Below are 23,671 nucleotides of genomic sequence, written 5' to 3' on the forward strand. Positions count from 1 at the left end.
GTGTATATGTGTCAAAGAGAAGAGAGAAGAAAGAGAGTGGGAGGGGGAAGGAGAGGGAGAAAGAAGAAAGAAGAAAAGGATTAAAAACAAGAAAGGGAGAGATAAAATATATGACAAAGATAGAAGTTACAGTCCATATGTGGACTTCATTCTGCTCACACAGGCTAGGATGGCAGGAGCACTTTACCCAGAAAGAACAAATCACTGAATTCCTTTCAAAATCCACTCAAAAGGCAGCATGTTTAAGAGAAACCTGTGACTTCTTAGCTGTATAATCTAATAGTGCTCCAGTCTAAACTTTTTCCAATAACAGACACACAAGTACAAAACCAAACCACTAGAAAGCCCTATGAGATACCCAGATGTGAAAGCTATACTTTATTAAATTATAAAATTATGGACATAGGTAGATTTATTCTTATTACCTGAACTCAGTAATGATTACTGAATGACCATAAATTTTTCTAATTTAGGCTATACTCAATTGCAAACAGGCCAGCTCCCCATGAAGATTCAAGGACGTCATGTCTATAGCCCGAGTACAGTCAATTTCATAGTAATAATTGAAACAATCTAGCACATTCTCTGAGAAGTGCATTTAATGCTAAAAATATGTACATTGATGGCTAGTCACATGTGCCCTTTAAGTCACACAAAATCAGAAAGGAAGAAATTGTGATAAGATTTCATCTTTGTCACAATCGCATACCAATCTAGTCCCTAAATGACTTCATAAAGGAAGAAATTAGAAAAGATTTCATCTTTGTCACAATTGCACTACCAATCTAGTCCCTAAATGACTTCTCAATTCTCAAGGATTCCAAGCTGACTCTTTTTGTTCTATTTCTAAATTTCTAATCCACTCAAATAGTGCTCTGGTAAATCTGTACCATTAATTTTTATAAGAATAACTCAGGAGCTTGTTGACAGGGACTGTTCAGTTCCCTAACTGTAACCAAGTGATTTCGAGTAGATCTGGGTTGACACCAAGAACATACCTTTTTAATGAGCAAGGTCTAGAGTCTAGGAAAGTACATAGACTGTACCTTGAGAAATATAGGATATTTCATTTCTAAGGGTCCTTCTAATTGTAAAATGTTTAGACCTTGCAGAACAGAAAGTGGTACAGAGAGGCCAGAAGAGTGATAATGATTTAGAGGAAGGATACATTATAAAAGTAAATGAAAAATTCATTCACTTGTCAGCACATTTTGCCAATAAGCCAAGCACAGTACATGTAGCTGTTGATAAAGACATGAAAAGGACCTCCAATTTGCTGGAAGTGACAGATGATAAACAAATAATTATAAAGCAGTAGTATCCATGCAGTAATGAAGATGTTTTCTCTTAGAAGGGAAGAACTGAAAAGTTTTCAACTCTGTCAGAGAGAATACTTGAGTTTAAAAGGATAAGGATAAGAACAGGATCTAGAATGGATTAAGAAAGAGGAGGAAATAGAAAAAAGAATCAAAGCAACTGATGCCATGGAAAGAGGAAAGGAGATGTAGGAATACAGCTTGTAAGGTGTATAGAGCATAGGAGAAATTGGCAAAGACTGAATTTTGCCCTAGGTCCTATGATTCAATATACTTCTAAGGCTTTAATCTCTTTTGCCTTTTTCTCTCAAATTTTTTATACCAAAATTTCTACTATTTTCTACTTGAGATCTTTGGAACAATGAGTCTATGTTTTATTTTGTTAAAAAAGCTAGATTATCAGTGTGTCTAATAAGGTAATCATAATATTATCATTTTCTGTAGCTACAGGCTTCCAAGTATTGAGATTTATTGATGATTTTGAATTTTGGGGAATCTGTTGTTTATTTTCATTTGTTGTTTTATCCTTGTATGCTCTAAAACAGAACTGTTTGGACAGTTTTTAAACACTTGACAATCATTTAATCAAACTCTATTCTCCTGTACTGCAAACTAAATCCAAAGCAAAACTGGGCTCTGATGTGTGTGTGTTTGTGTGTGTGTGTGTGTGTGTGTGTGTGTGTGTATGTGATTGAAAAGGCAAGTTAATTGCTATATCCATCCATGGAAACAGTTTTTGGTGAAGTTTTTAATAAAGTTTTTAGTAAATTATGTATAAAATGCTATTCAGTTGTTAAATATTTTGTGTCCACTGCTGTTGTTGTTTTTATAGTTCTTCTAAAAGAAAAATAAAACTCCCGCTCTCTTAACCAAATTTAGAAGCATCTCATAGGAAAAGCAAGAGGCTAAATCTTTCTCTTTTTTCTTCTTTATAAGCATTTAATTTAATTTATTTATATTTCTTTCACATACATGTATATAGTTTATACATGTATTTTCTATAAATGAATAAATATGATCATATGCATGCTTACTTTTAAATGAATTTTTCCCTTTTCTTTTTGATTTTCCTCTCTCCTTCTTCTCTTTCTTATTATACTAACACATTCCATTATCTTTTTCTATATCAAAATCTAGTGTCTTTGCCCATATTATCTCCAGAGTCAAGTAATCTTACACAGATATCACTACACTCACAGACACACATATATCTGACTTTTTTCATTGTTTGTATTTTATGGCTGACAGATGTTAATGCGGCCCCCATAATCCTGACCCTGATATTCTCACTCTTGTATAATTTTCTCACTTTGAAGAGGTGGGATCTAGACTTTGCTCTTAATAAATTGAGTATAGAAAGGTGATTGGATGTATGTGATTTCACATATGTGATTATGTTACATAAAATTGTATCGCCTATCCTGATGAAAAACTGACTTTTCCTTGATGATCTTGAGGAAGCAAGTGGCCTTTTGGAAAAAGCTCACCTGACAAGAAATTGAGGGAAGCCCCCACTGACAACCAGCAAGAAACAAGCTTGGAGGAACTAAATGCTGCTGGTAACCAGGTGATCTAGGTAGTGGATCCTTCCCCAGGTAGGCCTCAGATAAGACCCCAGCTCCAGGTGACACCTTGACTATATAGCTTTGTAAGACTCTAAAGAGAGGACTCAGTTAAGCCATACCCAGACTCTTCACTCAAGAAACTGTGAAATAATAAATCTGTGACATTTTAAGCAACTAAATTTGTGGCAATATTGTTATGCAGCAATAGATAACTAATCTACATATAAGTAGGGTTATAGCAAACACATTAGAAGATAATTATCTCAGTTTTGTCTGAGGCCTAACTACTTGATCATCTGGACAGGATGTGCAAAATAAAGAACTGAAAACTAATTTTTTTTTCTTTTTTAGGGCCACACCCTCAATATATGGAAGCTCCCAGGCTGCAGCTGCCGGCCTACACCACAGCCACAGCAATATGGGATCTGAGCTATGTCTGTGACCTACACCACAGCTCACAACGATTCCAGATCCTTAACCCACTGAGTGAGGCCAGGATTGAACCCTTGTCCTCATGGATACTAGTTAGGTTCATTGCCTCTGAGCCACAATGGGAACGTCCTAAAAAAATAAATTTCAGACTGTTTCCCAAACTTTTGTTCAGGATATAGAAGGATTGCTGTTGAAAGGGGCCACCTTGGAGACTGAAGAGAAGATTTCATTGGAGAGCTATCATCTGCTGACAATGCCAATTCCTGCTCACATGGGAGGCAAGGTGGAGGGGCTCACCGTTCACCTCAAGCCTATTGACAGGAAATTTAAAGAAACCATTTGGAGAACTTGACACATGCCCCCAGTGCTGTCAGAGCTAAAAGGTAAGAGGATTGCTGAAGGGAACTGGGTGAACAGAGTGGAGGGACATTAGTGGTCTAGCAACAGAAAACCAAAACTATATCTTTCCTGTGGATGAGATGTGGGCCACACTAGAGAGCTGGCATGAAGCTGTTATAAATCCTGCCTAAAGGGGCTATCTGGAGTGAAGAAGAGACCTCCCCAGAGGGAGGCTGCCTTTGGGTACCAGCAGATGTCTAGGGGATTAGGAAGAAGTTGGAAACTACCAGACAGAGATTTCTATCAGGCTAAGTCAAGTGAATTGTAGGAAGACAGGTCCAGTAATGGGAACATTTCCAAAGAACCCACACACTATCCATTAGAAGTAGTTAGCTTTCAACATTTGCCAAGCCCAGAGAGTGCCAACTCAGGAGAACTCAGTCACGTAAAATCTTTCCTGATCCTTTCTAAGGTCTTCTTCTTCTTTCTTCCACTGCCACCACCCCTTTGATGCTAGAGGAGTCAGAAACCACAGTCTGCCAATTGTGGGAGCAAAGATAGAAACACAGGTAGGCATAGAGCCTCCCCTTCAGTATTAAAGCAGAGCTGGGAGAGGAGGGGCTTTCAATTTGAAGTCTTTAATTATTATACTTACTGGACATATTAATTACTGAATTGGTCATTAATTCAAAATGTTTTAAAGATTTTTTGTTATCTAATAGCAATAAACTACAAGTTTGCACTAGATTTTAATCCAGAAATCCTAAGAGCTATACTCTATAGTTTTATAAGAGCAATTATGGGTGAGAAATGCTGTTGATGGTTACATCCTATAATGCTGTACTTTCAATGTTTTTCTGCACAGTTCTCACTCAAATAAGCTTCATGGACGTTCTCACAAGCCATTGCATGTAACTAATGCATTCATTGATGATAGTTTGAATGAACCATAAATCTTATTTGGCCTGTTAATGGGCACACTCTTTTTCCACCTCAAGTCTTATTTGCTTGTTTTGCTCCTTTGAGCAGAAATTTTGATGTTAAACATGCAGCAATTAACATATATAATTTTTTAAAAATAATTTTGTTGTTGTTGTTGGCCACCACATGCCATATAGAGTTCCTGGGCCAAGGGTCAAATCCAAACCACAGTTGTGGACTACACACAGGTGTGGCAACATCACATCCTTTTAATCCATTGTTCCAGGCCAGGGATCCAGCTGCAGAGATGCCACTGATCCCATTGCACCACAATGGGAACTCCTAAAAGAAATAATTTTTGACGTGGGAAAAATTTTATGTTAAATGACTATGTAAATTTAGGAGAGTTTACTATTTCCTAGAATAACAAATAATGTACAAAATAAGGACTAGATTGTCTTTAAAATGTCTTTAGAAGAAATTCATTCACTCAGTACATAAACCTTTTGTTAGAAAGATGTTACCTGAAATTGAGTAATCTCAAGGAATCAATGAGGTTAAAATCCCTTGGTGAATTACTGTTTTGTGATAACAACCAATATGTCACGTCTAAAAAAATTATTAACATAGCAAAATCTGACTTGTTCCTTTATGTGGGGGACAAATCTATATAAGGAAATTCCATACCTATACTTTTTGAGAATTATTAAGAATATTATAAAATGCCATGCATATTAAAATGAGTAAGATGTGATATTGAATAGAATACAGATAATCTTATATTTCTCTAGTTTAAAATCTCAAATATTGTATGGGATTTTTTTAAAAAAAGCTTCAAAGCAGTGAAAGAGAAGTAAAAGGAAAAAAAGTAATACATGAAAAGTAAAGATTTGAGAAGTCTACAGGATTGTGAAAGAAAGCAAAGAGTGAGCTCATAGTTGAATGGGACATTTTGAAATACAAAAAGAAGCTCTGTTTCAGTGGAGTAGGGTCAATATAAGGACTTTTCATCCCTTAGAGATAGTTTTGGAAATAATCTCAGAAACTTGTTTGAATTCACACATGAGAAATACATAATTTAATTTCAAATCCAGAGATTTTTTTCATGTGCAAACTATGTGCCAAAGATTTTGATACATATTATTTAGTCAAGCTTATGAAACATGGTCTGTGCTTTCACATGACAAAGCTTTTTAAAGATAAATAAATGAGTACGTTGCTTATTAACAATAGCACTTTTAAAAACAACACATTTGTCACTGTCAGAGATAATGTAATGATAGATGTGAGTCTCTCAATGTGATAGTTGGACTAAGCACAGTCAATGTTTTTCTATATGTTTAAATGTAGTTTGTTTTTTCAGGAAAGATATGTCTTCCTTCTTGCTCCTCTAACCTTAGGGCAGTTTTTAATCTATGCTACTTAGCACTTATGATTTGTTGCCTTTCTTTCATTCGTTCAACAAATACCTGGAGCACTATGCTGAGAACCTTTTAATATTGCTGGTCACATTTTATGGTTATAAATTTATGACAGTATCCAAATGTCAACTAAATTGTGAGCTCTGTCAGCTTAAATAAATAAATAAATAAATAAATATATATATATATTGCATATGTTACAGTTTAATGTATATACTACCTACCTATATAGGCTCTCCTTTATTTATTTATTTACTTATTTGCCCATGACTGTGGCATATGAAAGTTCCCTGGGCCAGGGATTGGGCCCATGCCACAAAAGTGACCCAAGCCACTGTGGTGACAATGCTGGATCCTTAACCTTTTGGGCAACAAAATACCTAGGCTCTCTTTAAATGTAGTATAATATCTGGAATCAAATTACAGTTGTTCATTCTGGACCCATAATTGACTAGCTTTGTGACTTTGATCAAATTATTTGACCCAAGCCTAATTTTCAAGTCCTCCAAATTAGAATGATAAAGTTCATACTTCAGAGATTATAATGAATAGTAACTGAGATGATGTGTGTCATGCTGTTGGACACAATTGATGTATAACACACATGGCAGTTACTCATATTAAAGTAGGAAGGTAGTAAAAACATTTTTTAATGTAACATAGGCCCTTAAATTCAGAATACAGAAATCAGGGCAGCCTCCAAAAGTCCAGCAACAGAGAAAATTTGGGGGAAAAACAGCCAAGTCATTTAGCTTTTGAGGACTTCCTATCTCATTTGTAAAAGTTTTAAAAATAAGTAAAATTGTCTTTAAAGTCCATTCAAATCCTACCATTCTTTCACTAAAAGAGTACTCCAGCCTCTAATGACGAGAGTTAGCATCAGTCTGACATACAAAGAGTGCAAGCTGTGTGATGATAAATCCATAATCCTTTAGGCAAGTGTTTCCTTTGTGCCTTCATTGCCTGCCTTCCTAAGGTGACAGGACGCAATTAAATAAAGCTTATGAAAGAATGAGGTAGTGCCAAAAAGTAAGGCATTATTTATTACCAAAGGCAAAATATTGAATTGCTGGAAAAGAAATAGGTAACCATCTCACAAACAATCCAATGTTATTCATTTGGAATACATTTGCTAGGCAATGCTTTTATCATAGTGATTCAGGAAAAAGAGACTGCCAAACATTTTCTCAAACACTTGAAAAGGAAAGAAAGCTCTGTGGAAGGCAGATGTTGGCTAACGGCTGTTCTCCTTTTTCCCTTCACATCCAGCCATAAATCACATATATCATGATCTTTAACTTTCCAGTGTTTGAACCTTTTAACATTTTCACTACCAAGAGAGAATTGTAATTTCTTTAATCTCTGTAGTCCATAGGAAGTATTTGCATAATAAAATGCATTTGAATGATTTGTGTAAAATAAATCCTGATCTCCTCATAGATAGTAAGGGATAATAACAGTGTTATCTGGATCTCATTTCAACTGCTTTGCTCAACTTAATTACAATGAATTCCATCATCCTTTCCAATTCGATTGTCTCTATCAAATATTTTTGAATCCTAATCTGTGCCTTGGAGGAAAACCTTGCTTATTGGCCTCAAAATAATTATCAGCAGCCATCCATGAAGCACAGCATGTATTGTACAATATTTAGACTGATCATCTATTGTACCAGAAACTTTAAAGTTGGTCTTGCTTCACACATGATTTGTCCTCTGAAAATATCAACAGATGCTGTTAACTTGACAAGAGAGGAAAAGAAAAAAAATAATTAGATGAGGGTGGATGAAAGAGAGTGATACTCAGTGTTTGAAAGGAAATTTTGGACCATCATTATTTATAGGAAAATAGAAAGGGTCAAAAGAAATGGAAATATAATTTGACATTCAAAGACATAGGAAAAATAAGCAGAAAGGCCTTGTAATGATTCTTCTCATCTGGACATTTCTCACCTCCCTTTCTTCTATACTTATTAACAGCAAAAGAAGTAATTGCAATAAGAATCAAAGAAATGAAACTTGTTAGTTTAACCTTTCTATTGGCAACCTGTGAAAAGAGACCCAAATTGGGAGTGAGACTTCGAAGGAGTTATTTCACCTCTTACACTGAAGTTTTCTCAACTAGTGTTCTGACTAGAAGTTTGCCACTGTCTATACCAGCTCTAATTTCTAGGATTTGTATATGCATGGCTGATTTGGCTGTCAAGAGAATGTAGTCATCCAAACAACAGATTAAATTAGCTATAGCAATTATTTAGGTTTTGATTTATTTTATTATTTTTTTAAGCAACCAGGCTTTCCTATTATCTGAAGGGAATATGCATATAAAGAAGTGGAAATTGATGCAGATTCAGTGACTTGAGCTTAAAAAACAATTCCAAAGAGAACCAAACAAAAATAAATAATAGAGGCACATGATGATGGAGTGGTGTCCAGAATTTGAAATACAACTTTAAAAAATCAGTGTTTATAAGAAAGAGAACCTATTAAAAAGAAAGATATAATATCTAATATATATCTAGTATATAACTATATAATGTAAGCAATATATAATAAATAATTACAAAAACCCATTTTTTGATTTTAATAAAATAAATTTCAAATAGCCTCAACCAAAAATATGACTCTGAGAGTAAAAGGGAAGAAACTACAGGAACTCAGAAGACGAAATTAGAACTTAGTATAAGCTTAAAGAGTATTGGTTGAATGACTGAATGAAGAGTAGGTTTATCTGCTATTAAGATGACAAAATAGGGGTTTTGTTCTTTATCTGAGCATGTTCCTATCCAAAATCAGAATCTCTGAGGTTATCACAAATGCTCCCTCGTTCTGAACCATTGACGCTCTCATGACCTATCAGAAATCAACTGGTTGATGAATTTAAAAATGCATTTTGCATCCCTACTAGTCACCCACTTCTCCCTCTCTTACAGTGAAGAACTTTTTGATGAGCCTCTAGTCTCTGGCTCTCAGCCTCAGGCTACCTTCTACCCCATGAGGAAATATTTATACACCCTCAATCCCAAAACTCACCTAGAAAAATTGAAGAAGTAGAAGTGGTTGACTTAGAGTTGTTTTTATTGGTGTTTCTATGATTCAATAATAGAATGAGGCAGTGGATGAGACAAGTATGAAGATTTGATTTGGTTAGATTGAATTGTGGCTTATCAGTCAACACATATTACCCACCATATCATATGAAAAGCGCTTGGCTTACTACTTTAAAGTATAAGATAACAGACCATGGCCAAGGAGGGCACATCTATACTATTTATGGAGATAACTATAAATATACAAGCTTAGAAAAAATGTAGTAATTTAACTGTCCTAAATGAGTAATTGGCCAATAACTACACATACATACACACATACACACACAATTATTCTCTGTGTTGAGAGGATGATAAGATTTCTGTGGGATCTAAAGAGCTACTAATGTTTCTTAAAGAATAGTCTTGGTTTAGACTGAAGAATTAGTGGACTAGCTATCAGGGGAAAATGAATTTATATAAACAGATTTTATATAAGTTTGAATTTATATAAGCAGATTGACATTATTAAATATTTTAGAGTAGATAATATTGCCTATAAGATGAGAACTACTTAAAGCAATGGCACATTGTGGAGGAAGTAGGTAGAATTTGAGAGGATCATTGTGAAAAACCAATCGGAGTTAGAATCAATTGTAGTGATTCCATCCTTAATAATCCTATGATTATTTTCATTCTGATTTATTTATTTGTTTGTTTGTTTGTTTGTTTTGGGGGGGCTGCACCTGCAGCATATGGAAGTTCTCAGTCTAGGGGTCCAATCAGAAATGCAGATCTAGCCTACACCACAGCCACAGCAACACTGGATCTGAGCTGCATCTGTGACCTACACCACAGCTCACAGAAATGCTGGATCCATAACCCAATGAGCAAGGCCAGTGATCAAATCTGCATCCTCATGGATACCAGTTGGGTTTGTTACTGCTGAGCCACAGTGGGAACTCCCCATTCTGATTTATTTTTATATCTTTTTTAAAAATTAAAATTAGTTGATTTACAATGCTGTGAGATGCAGTGTAGGTCACAGACGTGGCTTGGATCTGGCTAATGTGGCTATAGAATAGGTCAGCAGCTGCAGCTCTGATTTGACCCCTAACCTAGGAAATCCATATGCCACAGGTATGGCTCTAAAAAGGTAAAAAAGGAAACCACTGGGGGGGGGGGGGAAGGCAACCTATGGAATGGGAGAAAAAATAGTTTCAAACAATGCAACTTACAAGGGCTTAATCTCCAAAATATGCAAATAATTCATATAACTCAATAGCAAAAAAACAACTCAATTGAAAAAAATGGGCAGAAGACCTGAATAGACATCTCTCCAAAGAAGACATATAGATGGCCAACAGGTAGATGAAAAAATGCTCAACATCACTAATTAGATAAATGCAAATCAAAACTACAATGAGGCACCACTTCACACCATTCAGAATGGCCATCATAAGTAAGTCTACAAATAACAAATGCTGGAGAGGATTTGGAGAAAAGGGAACACTCCTATACTGTTGGTAGGAATGTGAATTGGTACAACCACTTTGGAAAACAGTATGGAGTTATCCCAGAAAACTAAATATAGAACTACCATATGACCCAGCAATCCCACACCTAGGCATATATCCAGACACAACTTTCATTGAAAAATATACATGCACCCCTATGTTCATTGCAGCACTATTTGCAATAGCCAAGACCTGGAACCAACCTAAATGTTCATCAACAGATGAAAGGATTAAGAAGTGTGGTATAAGAGTTCCCTTTGTGGCTCAGTGGTTAATGAATCTGACTAGTATCCATGAGGATGCAGTTCTCTGACCTCGCTTAGTGGGTTAAGGATGTGGTGTTGCTGTGGCTGTGGTATAGGCCCATGGCTACAGTTCCTATTCAACCCCTAGCCTGGGAACGTCCATGTGCTGCAGGTGTGGTCCTAAAAAGACAAAAAAAAAAAAAAAAAGTGTGGTACATATATATATAATGGAATACTACTCACCCATAAAAATGAAAAATAATGCTATTTGCAGCAACATTTATGGAATTAGTGAGTTTCATACTAAGTGAAGTAAGTCAGAAAGATAAAGACAAATACCATATGATCACTTATATGTGAAATCTTATATATGGCACAAATGCACCTATCTACAGAAAAGAAACAATTACTCATGGACATGGAAAACAGACTTGTGCTTGCCAAGGGGGTGGGGGAGGGAATGGCATAGCCTAGGAGTTTGGGGTTAGTAGATGCAAAATATTGCATTTGGAGTTAATTTAACCAGGTTTCAAAAAGCAATGTCAATATACAAAAATCAATTTATTGTATATCTATATGCTAGCTGTAAATTTTTGAAAAAAATTTAAATCTAAATGTTTGCAATACGTAATTATTAGCAACATCCTTAAGTTTAAAAATTAAGAAAAGATGAGAAAGAACTTTACGTTAAAAATATAAAGCATGCTGAAATAAAGAAGTCCTAACTAAATGGAGATATATCATGCTAACGGATTAGAATGGATAAGCAATGAGGAGGTCCTGCTGTATAGCACAGGGAACTATATCTAATCACTTATGATGGAACATAATGGAGGATAATACATATCTCACAAGGCTGCTAAGAATATCAGAGGAAGTATTAGATGGGAAAGCAATTTAGAACAGATAGAAATATAAACTCATCCTTTTGAGGCTAACAGGAAAAGGCCAAATTTTTGACTACTTAAAATCAGTCAAAAGTAACTTCATTAGTTGAGAGCTTGAGAGGTTCAGAGGAAATTGGCGCTTGTAAAAATGTGCTCACTTTGTAGAACTGAATGTGTATGCCTCTGGAATGTAAGCTTCACACAAACCTTTGTTATCAACAGGGCAAAGAGGTGACAATAGTTCCTTTATTTCTTGGATTTATTGCCCTAATGTAAACAGGGTTGTTTTCTTCATTGGGGAAAGAAAAGGATTCTACAAGAATAATGTCTTAACCAAATGATGGTAAAACCCTTAGTGTTTTCATCCAAACAAACAAAAAACCCTAAGCAGCTGTGAAAGAAAACCAAAGAAAATAGTTCCTCTATTATCTTTACTTCAGGTCAAGCTATTTGGAGGCAAGTCCCCACATTTTGGCTCAAGCCTTATAGTGTGACCCATTGAGTTTACCAGAATGGGAAATGCTAAGGCTTGCATTCTAAAAGTTCACATTTACTTTCTTTATATGACTACTGATCCCTAAACTAGACCATAATCTGCTAATAAAATGGTTGGAAATGAGCCTGGTTCATAAAATATGTTGATTTAGTGACTAATACAAGTATATTTATTTCAATTTTTCCAGTTATTGGAGCTCCCTAAATAAAAACTTTTTATAACATCTCTTACCTTAATCTATTAAATTGTTCTGGAATAAACGGAAGGGTGACATTACTAATTTCTCTACAGAGAAGCATCTTCAAGGACATGGGACCCAGATTATTCCATAGAGTTGTGTGTATCTCTTAATTCGGCAGAAGAAATTTAATCCCAAAACTGCCTCACCGGTTCTGCATTCATCAAGATTACTCTAATGCTCTGATCCCCACTAATTCAATACTGAACAGATAGCACTATACACGTGCAATTAGGACAGTTCCTTATAGGCATGCGCATGATAGGAACTCAATAATTATTTATTAAATTAATGGATGAATGAGTAGATTTTAAATCTTAAATATTTTAAAGTCTTTTTTTCCCCCTCAAGTTGGATTAGTCAACACTGATTATTAATTTTGTTGTCTCTCAGCATTATGTATCATCACGTATATGATTTTTGTATGACAGATAATTTATTTTAGAAATGCAGAAATAAGAAAGATGTAGAAATCAAATTGCATTTACCTATTTGCTTTGTCCATAGGTTTTAATACAAAATAGTTTTATCTTAATTTTTTTGTATCATATCTTTTTGTTGCAAAGATATTCTTGAAAAAAGAAACACAGATACACATGCTTACAAACATAATAGAAATATTTGGAGCAAACTTGAGTTTTCTTCATTCCCAGACTTGTAATACACATAAATTATAATACATTTAAAAACAGCTTCAACTGTACTAATTTGTTTTAAAATATAATTAATTAATAGCTCCCTGTCAAAATAATATATTTTTCTGTCTTAGCTTTTCTTTTTGGGCTTAGTTTCCCTAAAGGGTATAATTCTTTCACCAATAAATATAATTTAGGCTAATGGTTAGTATTGTTTGTTTCCTTTTACCAGGTGAGAAAATAAAAGCTCAGAAAAATCATTCAACTTTCCCAAGACCACACTACTAGTAAGTTTTAAAGCTGAGATTTGAAACCAAGAACTGATTCCAGAATCCATTTCTCTAACCACCACCTAATGTTTCTGCCTCTGATTATTAAGCACCATGACAGGTAGGTATTATCTTGACCACTGACTGATTGCTAGTCACTTTACACAGAAGGGAAAGCTCTTTCCCATATGGGCTATAGTTGTATTCAGGATGACCCAGAGACTCAAAATAAATATTAAAGCAATTCAAGTTAGAAAAAAAGGGAAGGAAGAAACGCATAAAGTGAGAAGGTCAATCAGATTTACGCTGGAAAGATTATTCTTTACAGGGGAAAGAACATAGTTTGGAGAAATAATGACTCATGATACCCATGATGTGGATAGGAAATAGACTAGGAAACAAACTACAGTTGAAATGAGAAGCCTTTGAGAGTACTGTAAAGTTTTCTCAACTTAAGTTCCATGTTTTCCATAAAGTACTTATATTTATAAATTGAAACTTCATATTTTATGGATTAAAGCCATTCTTTTGAAAATGAAAAGTCATCGACTGTTCAGTAACAAAAGTAAACTTAATGGTGGACTCAAAACCCTTCAAGGATAATTTCCAATTCTGTTTTCCTATTTTGATTCAGTTGTGATGCTGCTATTCTCATTAAGAGTTCATGTTGTTCTTGTCACTTTGCTTAATGAGATCCTTCCTTCTAATTGTACATCTATACTTTGCACAGTTTTTTAAAAGTCAATTTTGGCCACTTAGATGGCTAAATACTAAACTCAGCTTCATTAAATTTAGTTAAATACAATCAGGGATTTTTTTTTTTTTATAATCGGTCAGCTATTTCAAAGTTTTATGTAGATAAAGTACGAATGAATTGTATTCTGAAATAAAATTGACTATGAAGATAATAGTTCTTCACTGAAGAATTAAGATTTACTTGTTCTACTTTAAAAGAGAGAGGTAATATATAACACTGAGAATTTGCAGGCAATAGAAATAGGAAGCATTTTCTGCAGTCCACCTCTGCAAATCCTACAAATATCGTTTATTAATCCTAACATTTTTTTAAGTAAGCCAATGACCATAAAATTGAAAAACCTAGTTACAAAACACTTGAAAATATTTTTAAAATATATTTTCTTATATCAGAATCTAACCATAACTCTATAATTTTCCTACTAAACTTAATTGATTTTTGTCTGTGGATCCTCCTTAGACAAAACTACATTCTCTCAGCTCATATTCATGAAAGAGTGAAAGAGGTATAGTGTAACTAAGATTTCAAAATCTTTTTTTCATTGAATACCATAGCAGAAGATGGTTTCTCAATCCCTTGAAGCATGATCCAGAAACCTTTGTTTCTCAGGGAGAGGTAAATCGTGTCTGGCTCATAACTAAAGGCAACTGGATTGGAAATAGTGTATATCTGTTCTAGTTGCCAACAGTTACAAGGTTTGTATAAGAGTGACAGCTTGCCCTACACAATACTTAGTCATTTTGCATCATATCATGTGTTTCCAGGTGCCAAGCAACTGTTCCTGATTTTATTATAGATTCACTCCCTGCCAGTTTATTGTGTTTCAAACAATAGGTGATGCAGACCATGGGAACCTCAGTTAAAAAGTATTCCCTGACAGTATCCGGATGTGGTACATACATTTCTGGTGGGAAAACAAGGTGAAGAAAGCAGTGTCATCGAATAATAAACAAATTATATTTAAAGTCACTTAATTAGTGTGAGGAAGTTTATGCTAAAATAGGAAATGTGTTTGTTTAGGATAGAAATGCTATATATGTTGAACACACACACACACACACACACACACACACAAAAACAAAACAGTCTCTTCTTTTTGGAAATTTAACAAACAAAATGCTTAGGTTTTCCAGGTGTTTGTCAGGGTTTGTTTTCCACTCAGTTTCCATCCTCTATTCTAATACTTTGTCTCATTGGGATGACCATAAAATGTTTTTTAAATGCTGTTTCTGTTTGTGTTACAAAAGGAGCCAGTTAATTTTTACTCCAGAATATTTTTCAAAGAAGCACCAAAGTAAATTTTATTTGTCTTATTAAATACAAAAAAAAAGAGTAATTAAAAGGGAGATTGTCAAGTTTATCAAGAATAAATGCATTTAATTTTTCAATTTCTTATTTATTGTCACAAAAAGTTCACTGGGAGGGTGTATTTGGCTAACATAATGCAATGAATTAAAATTCTCATTTAGATCTAAGGGGAAAAAAGTAAATAATTTCATGTCAGATTAAGATTCCTACATAAAAAAAGATTAATGTGTTTTCAGAATTTATCCTTACAAGGAAAACATTCATAAGGTACCCTTTAGCTTCAAGAGTATTTAGAGTTTCTTAATACTAATTACTAATTACTATATATTATTATGATATATTAATTACTTATGTTAATTTATTGTGTTAATAACAATACTAGTAGTTCGTTAGTGATTCATCAGGTTAAGGATCCAGTGTTGTCACTGCTGTGGCTCAGGTCACTGTTGTGGCACAGGTTTGATCTTTAGCCTGGAACTTCTGTATGCCAAGGGCACAGCCAAACAAAATAAAAACACTAAAGTGCTTTTTATTGTTTATATATCTTGTTTCTTCAATTCCTTATGAAGAAAATAAAGCTATATCTACTTTACATCAGTCACTTGTATGCTCCATGTACTCAAAATAAACTCATGCCAGCTGGGCTCATTCACATGGTCACACTATTGAATGTCAGGAAGGCAGCTATGAAAGCCACCTTGGGCAACCCAAGGAGAGTTGTCGTCATTAGGTCACATGAGTTTTGTTGTTGTTGTTTTTTACATTCTCTGTTAGTTTAGTCTGGGCTTGATTATATGATGGAGGCAGAGGTCCCAAGAGACAACATGAAACCATGGAAGGCACAGTGGCATCTCTGCATATTCTATTTGTAAAAGCAAGCCACAGGGCACCTGAGGAGAAGCTATAAAGTCCCTTTGTAAAGGGTATGGATACAGGGAGGGGTGAAGAATCATGGTCATTTTTGCAACCAACTACACCATGAGCTTAATATTGAAGTGGGAGAGAGACAATACTATTAATAATATTACTAGCATGCATTGAACATTTATTATGTACCAGGTGTATATGATTATGACTCATAAAAATTGTATGAGGTTTTATTGTTCCCATTTTACTAATGGAAAAACTGAGGCAAGATGATGTTTGTATTGTACCAAAAATATTGAGAATTTTTTATGTTCAGAATTAAATAACCATGAGTAATTCTGAGCCTTAAAAATCAATTATCAACTGTTAGGAGAAAAAATGAAACAGAATCACCTTTACAAATAGGTGAATTTAATACCTAAAGCAGAAATGCTGTCCCGTTTCTGTAACTCAAATAAATCTGTCTTCCTGGACAAAGAGCTCTGTCTATAATAGACTAGAATAATACTAAGCAGAGATAATCATATGTAAATGTCTTCCTATTTACATAATTATTTTAGGGAATTCCTATCTATGTTCTCGCTGTATGCTATACATGCCACTTCATTTTTTTATACCATTTATCAGCATCTATTTTTTTTGTTCGCTTTTGTGAAAAGTACATACACATCAAATATATATATATTTGTATAATGATTTTTATTTTTTTTCCATTATAGCTGGTATACTAGAGACTTTCATACTGAGTGAAGTAAGTCAGAAAGAGAAAAACAAATACCATATGATATCACTTATATCTGGAATCTAATATATAGCACAAATGAACCTTTCCACAGAAATATATATATATTTTAACTGTTCTCCTATTTACTGACTTACTTTGCAACCAGTTTACATGCCAAAGAAATGAGAGAAGGAAAGAGAAGACACAAAATTAGCAAAAGTTGGGAGGGGTTTTATATCAAGATAGGAATGCTGTGAACTCAACCATAAAAGATGGACAATAACATGAAAAGAATTCCTTGCTGAATTATTTAGCAAGAACAAGAGTCTTAAAAGTTTAGAAGGATATCTTGTTTGTCTTAAAATTCTGCTGCCTAGCAAACATGATTACATGACTAATTTTACCATAGGGCTCATGGATATTAAGAATTAGGGAGTTTAGGTGAAAACATCTTTGATTAGAAGATGATTCCTTTTGATTCCTTTTGATTCCTTTTGATTCCTTTTCTCCTTTTTTTTTTTTTTTTTTTTTTTTTTGCCTCACCCACAGCAAAGTTTGTGGGCCAGAGATCAAACCTGCGCCAGAGCAACCTGATCCATTGCAATGGCAATGCCTGACTATTAACTTGCTGTGCCACAGGGGAGCTTCCAGAAGTCAGGAGACTGTTCTACACGTTGCTCTCCATTATAAAACATGTGACTTCATGCAAATTAATTTTTGCAAGCCTCAGCTTTCTCATTTATAATAATGACATGTTGGTGCCTGCCTTATCTTTCTAACTGGATTTTGCAAAATTCAAATTTCATGATGTGGCAATGGTATCTAGTAAACTATAAAGCACTAGATATCAGGAATGTCTAATAATGGCAATGGAACATGTGTGCTGGTATCTCTGCTTCCCTGACCATGAAGATTATGGAAGACTGTGAAGATTCCTTCTTCAAAATGTGCACTCAATCTGTTTCTAATATAGACAATGCTCTACCATTTACATAGCAATAAGATAGAAGAACAGATCAAAACATTTATATTATTAGAAGTTAATAAAAAAATAAAACCACCATCTGTATGGGACTATGCTATACAAAGGGAACTGTCTTGGATCACAATAAGTGAAAAAATAGCTGCCAATTTTTCTTTTCTTTTGCAACAATTTAATAAGGAGATATCATGGCAGATATTGTGATGTTCTAAGCAAGGCAGAATGTCAACAATTTGAAAAAGCAGGGAATTTAATGCATGATAAAACTGGGAGGAGCAACCTGGCCAGGGAGTCAACTAAAGTTTCAAAGATCGCATTTAGTTGAGAGGGATGTACATTTTAGCTAAGAGAACGTAGGCCATCCTAGAGGAAAATGTCAATAGTAGCTATTGCATATGAGTAGGTTCTTTCTATCACTTCTTTATATCCAAGGTCCTGTTTATTCTTTTTTGTGGTGGGGGAGGCATGGTGGTTTGATGTGGGGGATCTCAGTTCTCAGAGCAGGGACTGAAACTGCAGCAGTGAAAGCACCTAATCCTAACCACTAGACTGCCAGGGAACTCCCTGTCTTATTTATTCTCAATAATTTTAGTATTGAGTATTATTCTTCCTTTACAAATAAGAATACAAGTCTCAAATGATTATGTAATCTGGCCACAATGCCACCCAATGCCAGGCTCAGTCTTGAATCCAGCTCTAGCTATGACAAAAGGACAAGGATATTAAGAAAATATCTGAGGCTTCAGTTGTATTATCTGGAACCATCTTGTATTTTTTTCACTAATCCAGTCTGATTTTACACAGAGCTATATTATACATAGTGCAGTGAGAAGAAAATTCTTTCTTCCACTTAGAGAAATTGTTTGTGAAAATATTAAAGGTTTAAAGTGTTGAGGACTGTTTCATAACCTCATTAAGTTTGCCCAGAATTGGTAATAAATTCAAAAATTTTCTTGAGTACTTATTTATTTCCTTCACTAGGAGCTAGAGAGAATAGAAAAAAAAAATGAATTGAGACAGCATTCCATGTCCAGAATTGGTTACTTTTGAGGGAGTATTTACAATGCAACATCAGGACCAAACCCTTATTTCTAGATAACAAAGAGTGAGTAGAGAGAAGAAAAGAAGGACTTTATATAAAGAGAGAGCCAATCCATGTAATCTAATCTGCTAATTAATCATATGTGGAAGTCTTGAGCATCTTGCACTTTGTTAAAATCAAATGAATGGTTTCCAAGATTTTTTTCCTTTAAACTTTGTATATACAGCCCAAGACTTCAAACCTCATTCAGGCAATCAGATTTGAAGTGATAAAATGCTTATTCTTTGAAAAATTAAATGCAGTCTTTTAAAATAGTAACAAAATAAAAAATACTCAACTGAAAGAGCTTCTAAGACCTTTTTTAATGGTGTACCACTGTGAAGGAACAAAACAAAGAGCCAGTCTTCCAAAGTGGAGATGAAGATAGAAGAGAACTTTCCCAGTAGGAGTTGATGTCCTAGGAAGTCCAACACAGGTAATGGTAGAATTTATTGGGGAAAAGAGAGATTATAACTTAGTGTTTATTATGGGACATAAGTATAGCATTTACGTTAAAAATTTTTTTTGAAGGAATTCCTCCTCGCTCATTTGAAGTGCAAAGGCCAAAAGTAATTACAGTAATTTGAGGAAATTGTACACAGCTGCCACTGTTGACCCTCTATTAAGGAGTATCCAAACGTGAACAAAGAGAAGCAGCATGCCAATATTTCTTGTCCTTTTAAGGACATTGAGGGAGTTTGTGAGCACCATAACCTAAGCCTCTAAAAGAGGCTTGCATAGTATTCAAGAAATTCACAGTGTAAATCAACAGTTAAATGTAGCATCCCCACCCCCCGCAAAAAAAAAAAAAAAAAAAGCGCTGACCTCCAAAGTGGTATTTTCCCTATGATCTTAAGATTGGAACCAAGCATCTGTGTGATACTGGGGTCGCAGCCCACCCACACTCTTCTCTGCTTGTGCTTCCCAGTCACAAGAATCACACCACTGATTGAAAATGCACACACACACACACACAACTTTGTAGGTGGTAAGTTTTCCTAATGGTCAAATACATTATGTATATTAATAGAGAAAAATGTAATGTATGAGCTTTTACTTTATCATTTGAGTAACATTTCGTTAGTTGAGTCATCAGCAAGTGACAGAAAATCTAAATTTAACAACTATAAATTAAATCTGTTAATCATTTAAAAGTCTAGATAGATTATATATACACACATATAAAATTTATATATATATATATATATATATATATGATTTAATTTCAGATGAGGTTTGATTCAGTGACTCAAATATTATGACCAAAGGCCCTTTCTTCTGCATCCCCCTGCTCTGCATTCCACAGTAATAACATTATCCCCAGACTCCAAAATTGGCCCCTTTGACAGTTTTAGATTCTCCCCTTAAGGTAGGGGGGAAATAGCTTCAACAGGTCTTGGCTTCAACTCTTCACACCATGCCTTACAGAAAAGGAAAAAGCCATTTTCCTCCCACTAGTCTCAGCGAATATTCTCTCCAATCACTATGTAAATCACTGTGGCTGAAGGTTTGAATAAACCAATGACTTCACCAAAATATAGAACTGAATGAAGAGTTAAGTCAGTCTCACCACCGTCACTTATCAAGAGGATAGAAAATAACAATTTCCCATTATAGTGCTATTTTATTCACCTCTCCTTCAAATAAAAACAAAAACAAAAGAGGGGGTGTGAAATAATGCTGATTAACAAAACACCAGATGTTCACTACAATCTCTCCTAGACTCCTTAGTTAGAAAATCTAAATAAAACATTACCCCTGATGAGAGACTATTAATATCTTCATCCTATTAATACGAAGTAGAGATGAGAGCAAACAAGTTTTGTTTTAATCCATCAGTCAAATACAAATATTGAATAATAACAAAAGGAGATAATTTGGAAAATAGAGTACTGTTTTTTTGGTACTCATCTAAGGAGAAAATACCTACCAGCCAAGAAAAGGCTGAAAAGTAGATTTATTTCTCTAGGCAAGTGTATTTTTTCTGGTGTCATATACTTCTCAGTATAGCCCCATTAGTATATTTAATACATCAGTATAATTTCTAGGTTTAGTTAAATCTCCATTTCTTTTTTTTACTGGCCACACCCATGGCATGTGTAAGTTCCTGGGCCAAGGATTGAACCCAAGTCACAACAGTGACCCAAGCTGCTGCACTGACAATGCTGGATCCTTAACCCACTGTATCACAAGGGAACTCTTAAATCTGAGGTAGCTTTCCCTAATAGAAAAAAAATTTTTTTTGGTGTAGGTAATTAAATTCATTCCCTGGAATAAGTCAATCCCTGGAAAGGCTGACTGGCATAGGTGTTCACAGGTCCTAATCAACCCTTGATAATCAATAAAACAAACAAACAAAAACCAGAAGATATTATGGAACACCTGCATTACTTGCCTATCAGATATTAAGATCTGACTGAGAGGCCAGACTCTGTGGGACTCTGATGAAAAACAAAAAAGGCCTTTTCTGACTTTTAATCTGCATGCAGCACTATAAGAAAAAATATTTCACCTCTACAACAAAAAATATGCTGGGAATTTCAGGAAACTGGAGGGCTTACATTTCTAAGCCAGATTTTCCCATCGACTTCTGAACTCAGCACATACTCATAAGGGGAAGGAAAGGGTATGTGGTAAGTGATAGAACACCATTCCAAAGTAAAATGAATCTTTACTGATTTTAATTTTAAATGCTGCTGGATGATGATCAGGGGAGGGAAAAAATCTTGTAATAATCACAAGAACAATAAATAAAATAAAAAATCTTGTAATAATCTAAGCAGAACCCTTCATTTTGAAAGCTTGTTTATGAAAATATTGATTCTCATTAAATTCTGGGTTCTAGGTTCTATGAAAGGATACCCTTCAATTCATTTATATGATGTATCACATTGATTGATTTGCATATGTTAAACCAACCTTGTATTCTTCTGCCTTGTTTTATCTATTACAGAAAGTGAGATATGGAGGTCTCCAACTATTGTTTTTGAATTGTCTATTTTTTCCTTCAGTTTTATCAGTTTTTATTTATTTATTTTTGAGACTCTGATTTTAGTTGCATACATATTTGTAATTGTTACATCTTCCTTATGGACTTAACCTTTTATCATTATGAAATATCACTCCTTCTCTAGGAACAGTTTTTTTACTTTAAAGCTTATTTTGTCTGATATTAGTATAGCCACTGCAGCTCCCTAATGGTTGCTGTTTTTATAGTGTATCTTTTTTAATATTTTTTCTTTTCAATGTATCTGTACCTTTGAATCCAAAATATATCTCCTATTGATAGCATATATTTGGATCATATTTTTTTATTCAATCTCTAATCTCTTCCTTTTGATTGAGTTTTAAATTCATTCACATTTTTAAAATTTATTATTATTATTATTTGCTTTTTAGGGCCACACCTGTGGCATGTGGAAGTTCCCAGGCTAGGGGTTGAATCGGAGCTGCAACTGCCTTCCTACACCACAGCTGCAGCAACATCAGGTCTGTTCTGAGTCTACAAACTACACCACAGCTCACAGCAATGCTGGATCCTTAACCCACTGCACAAGAACTCCCATTCACATTTGTTTTAAACTAAGACTTTTTGTTTTTTAGAGCAGATTTAGGCTTTCAGCAAAATTGAGGCAATGGTACTGAGATTTCCCATATATACCCTGCCCCTACACATACATATCCCCCACCCCACTATTAGCATCCCACATTAGAGAGTACATTTTTTTTATAACTGAAGAACTTATACTGAAACATAATAATCACCCAAAGTCCATAGTTTACATTGTTTCACCCTTGGTGTTGTATATTCCATGGGTTTGGATAAATGTGTAATGATATGGGTCCATCATTTTCACTTCCCTAAAAATGCTCTGTGCTCCACTCATTCATCCCCTTCCTGACCCCACCACCAACTCCTGATAACCACTGATATTTCTACTGTCTCCATAGTTTTGCCTTTTCCAGAATGTCATACCTTTGGAATCATACTGTATGTAGCCTTTTCAAATTGGCTTTTTTCACTAAGTAATATAAATAAACTACTTCCATGTCTTTGCATGACTTGACAGCTTCTTTCTTTTTAGCACTGAATAATATTCCATTGTATGGACATAGCACAGTTTATTCATTCACCTATGGAAGAATCTTGTTTGTTTGCAAGTTTGGCCAGTTATGAATAAACTGCTGTAATCATTCATGTGTTGGTTTATATGGATGTAATTTGTATACCTTTAGAGTGAATACCAAGGAGCAGGATTGCTAGATAGCGTGGTAAAAATATGTTTAGTCTTGTAAAAAACTATCAAACTGTCTTCCAAAGTGGCTATACTATTTTGCATCTCCACCAGCAATGTATTAGAGCTTTTGTTGCTCCACATCCTTGTCAGCATCTGGTGTTGTCAATGTCTCAGTTTTTGGCCATTCTAATAGGTATGCAGCGGTATCTCATTGTGATAATCTGCATTTCCCTAATTATGTATGACTTGGAGCATCTTTTCATATGCTTTGTTTGCCCTATATATATTATATCTATAATATGTATAATATATTTTGTATTATATATATCCATATATAGATATTTTAATATTTGTTTATATTATTTTTATATTTATAATATGTAAATAGATATCTATATATCTATA

The 23,671-nt window shown here is 34.5% G+C and overlaps 1 long non-coding RNA gene across 1 annotated transcript in view; it reads left to right on the plus strand.

The window, feature by feature from the left end:
* LOC102158650 (uncharacterized) overlaps positions 1–18,839 on the plus strand; it is a 103,396-nt gene extending 84,557 nt beyond the window's left edge. Inside the window, exons 5-7 of the long non-coding RNA XR_014839915.1 lie at positions 3,486–3,696; positions 13,273–13,430; positions 17,515–18,839. This is a non-coding gene — a long non-coding RNA (uncharacterized LOC102158650). The remainder of the gene's footprint in view (positions 1–3,485; positions 3,697–13,272; positions 13,431–17,514) is intronic.
* The last annotated feature ends 4,832 nt before the right edge of the window (positions 18,840–23,671 follow it).

This window comes from Sus scrofa, chromosome 1 (assembly GCF_054392235.1).
Source record: "Sus scrofa isolate SSC_HxYL_T2T_F1_AM1 chromosome 1, Sscrofa_HxYL_maternal_Yorkshire_Landrace_v2.0, whole genome shotgun sequence".
NCBI classification, from domain to species: domain Eukaryota; kingdom Metazoa; phylum Chordata; class Mammalia; order Artiodactyla; family Suidae; genus Sus; species Sus scrofa.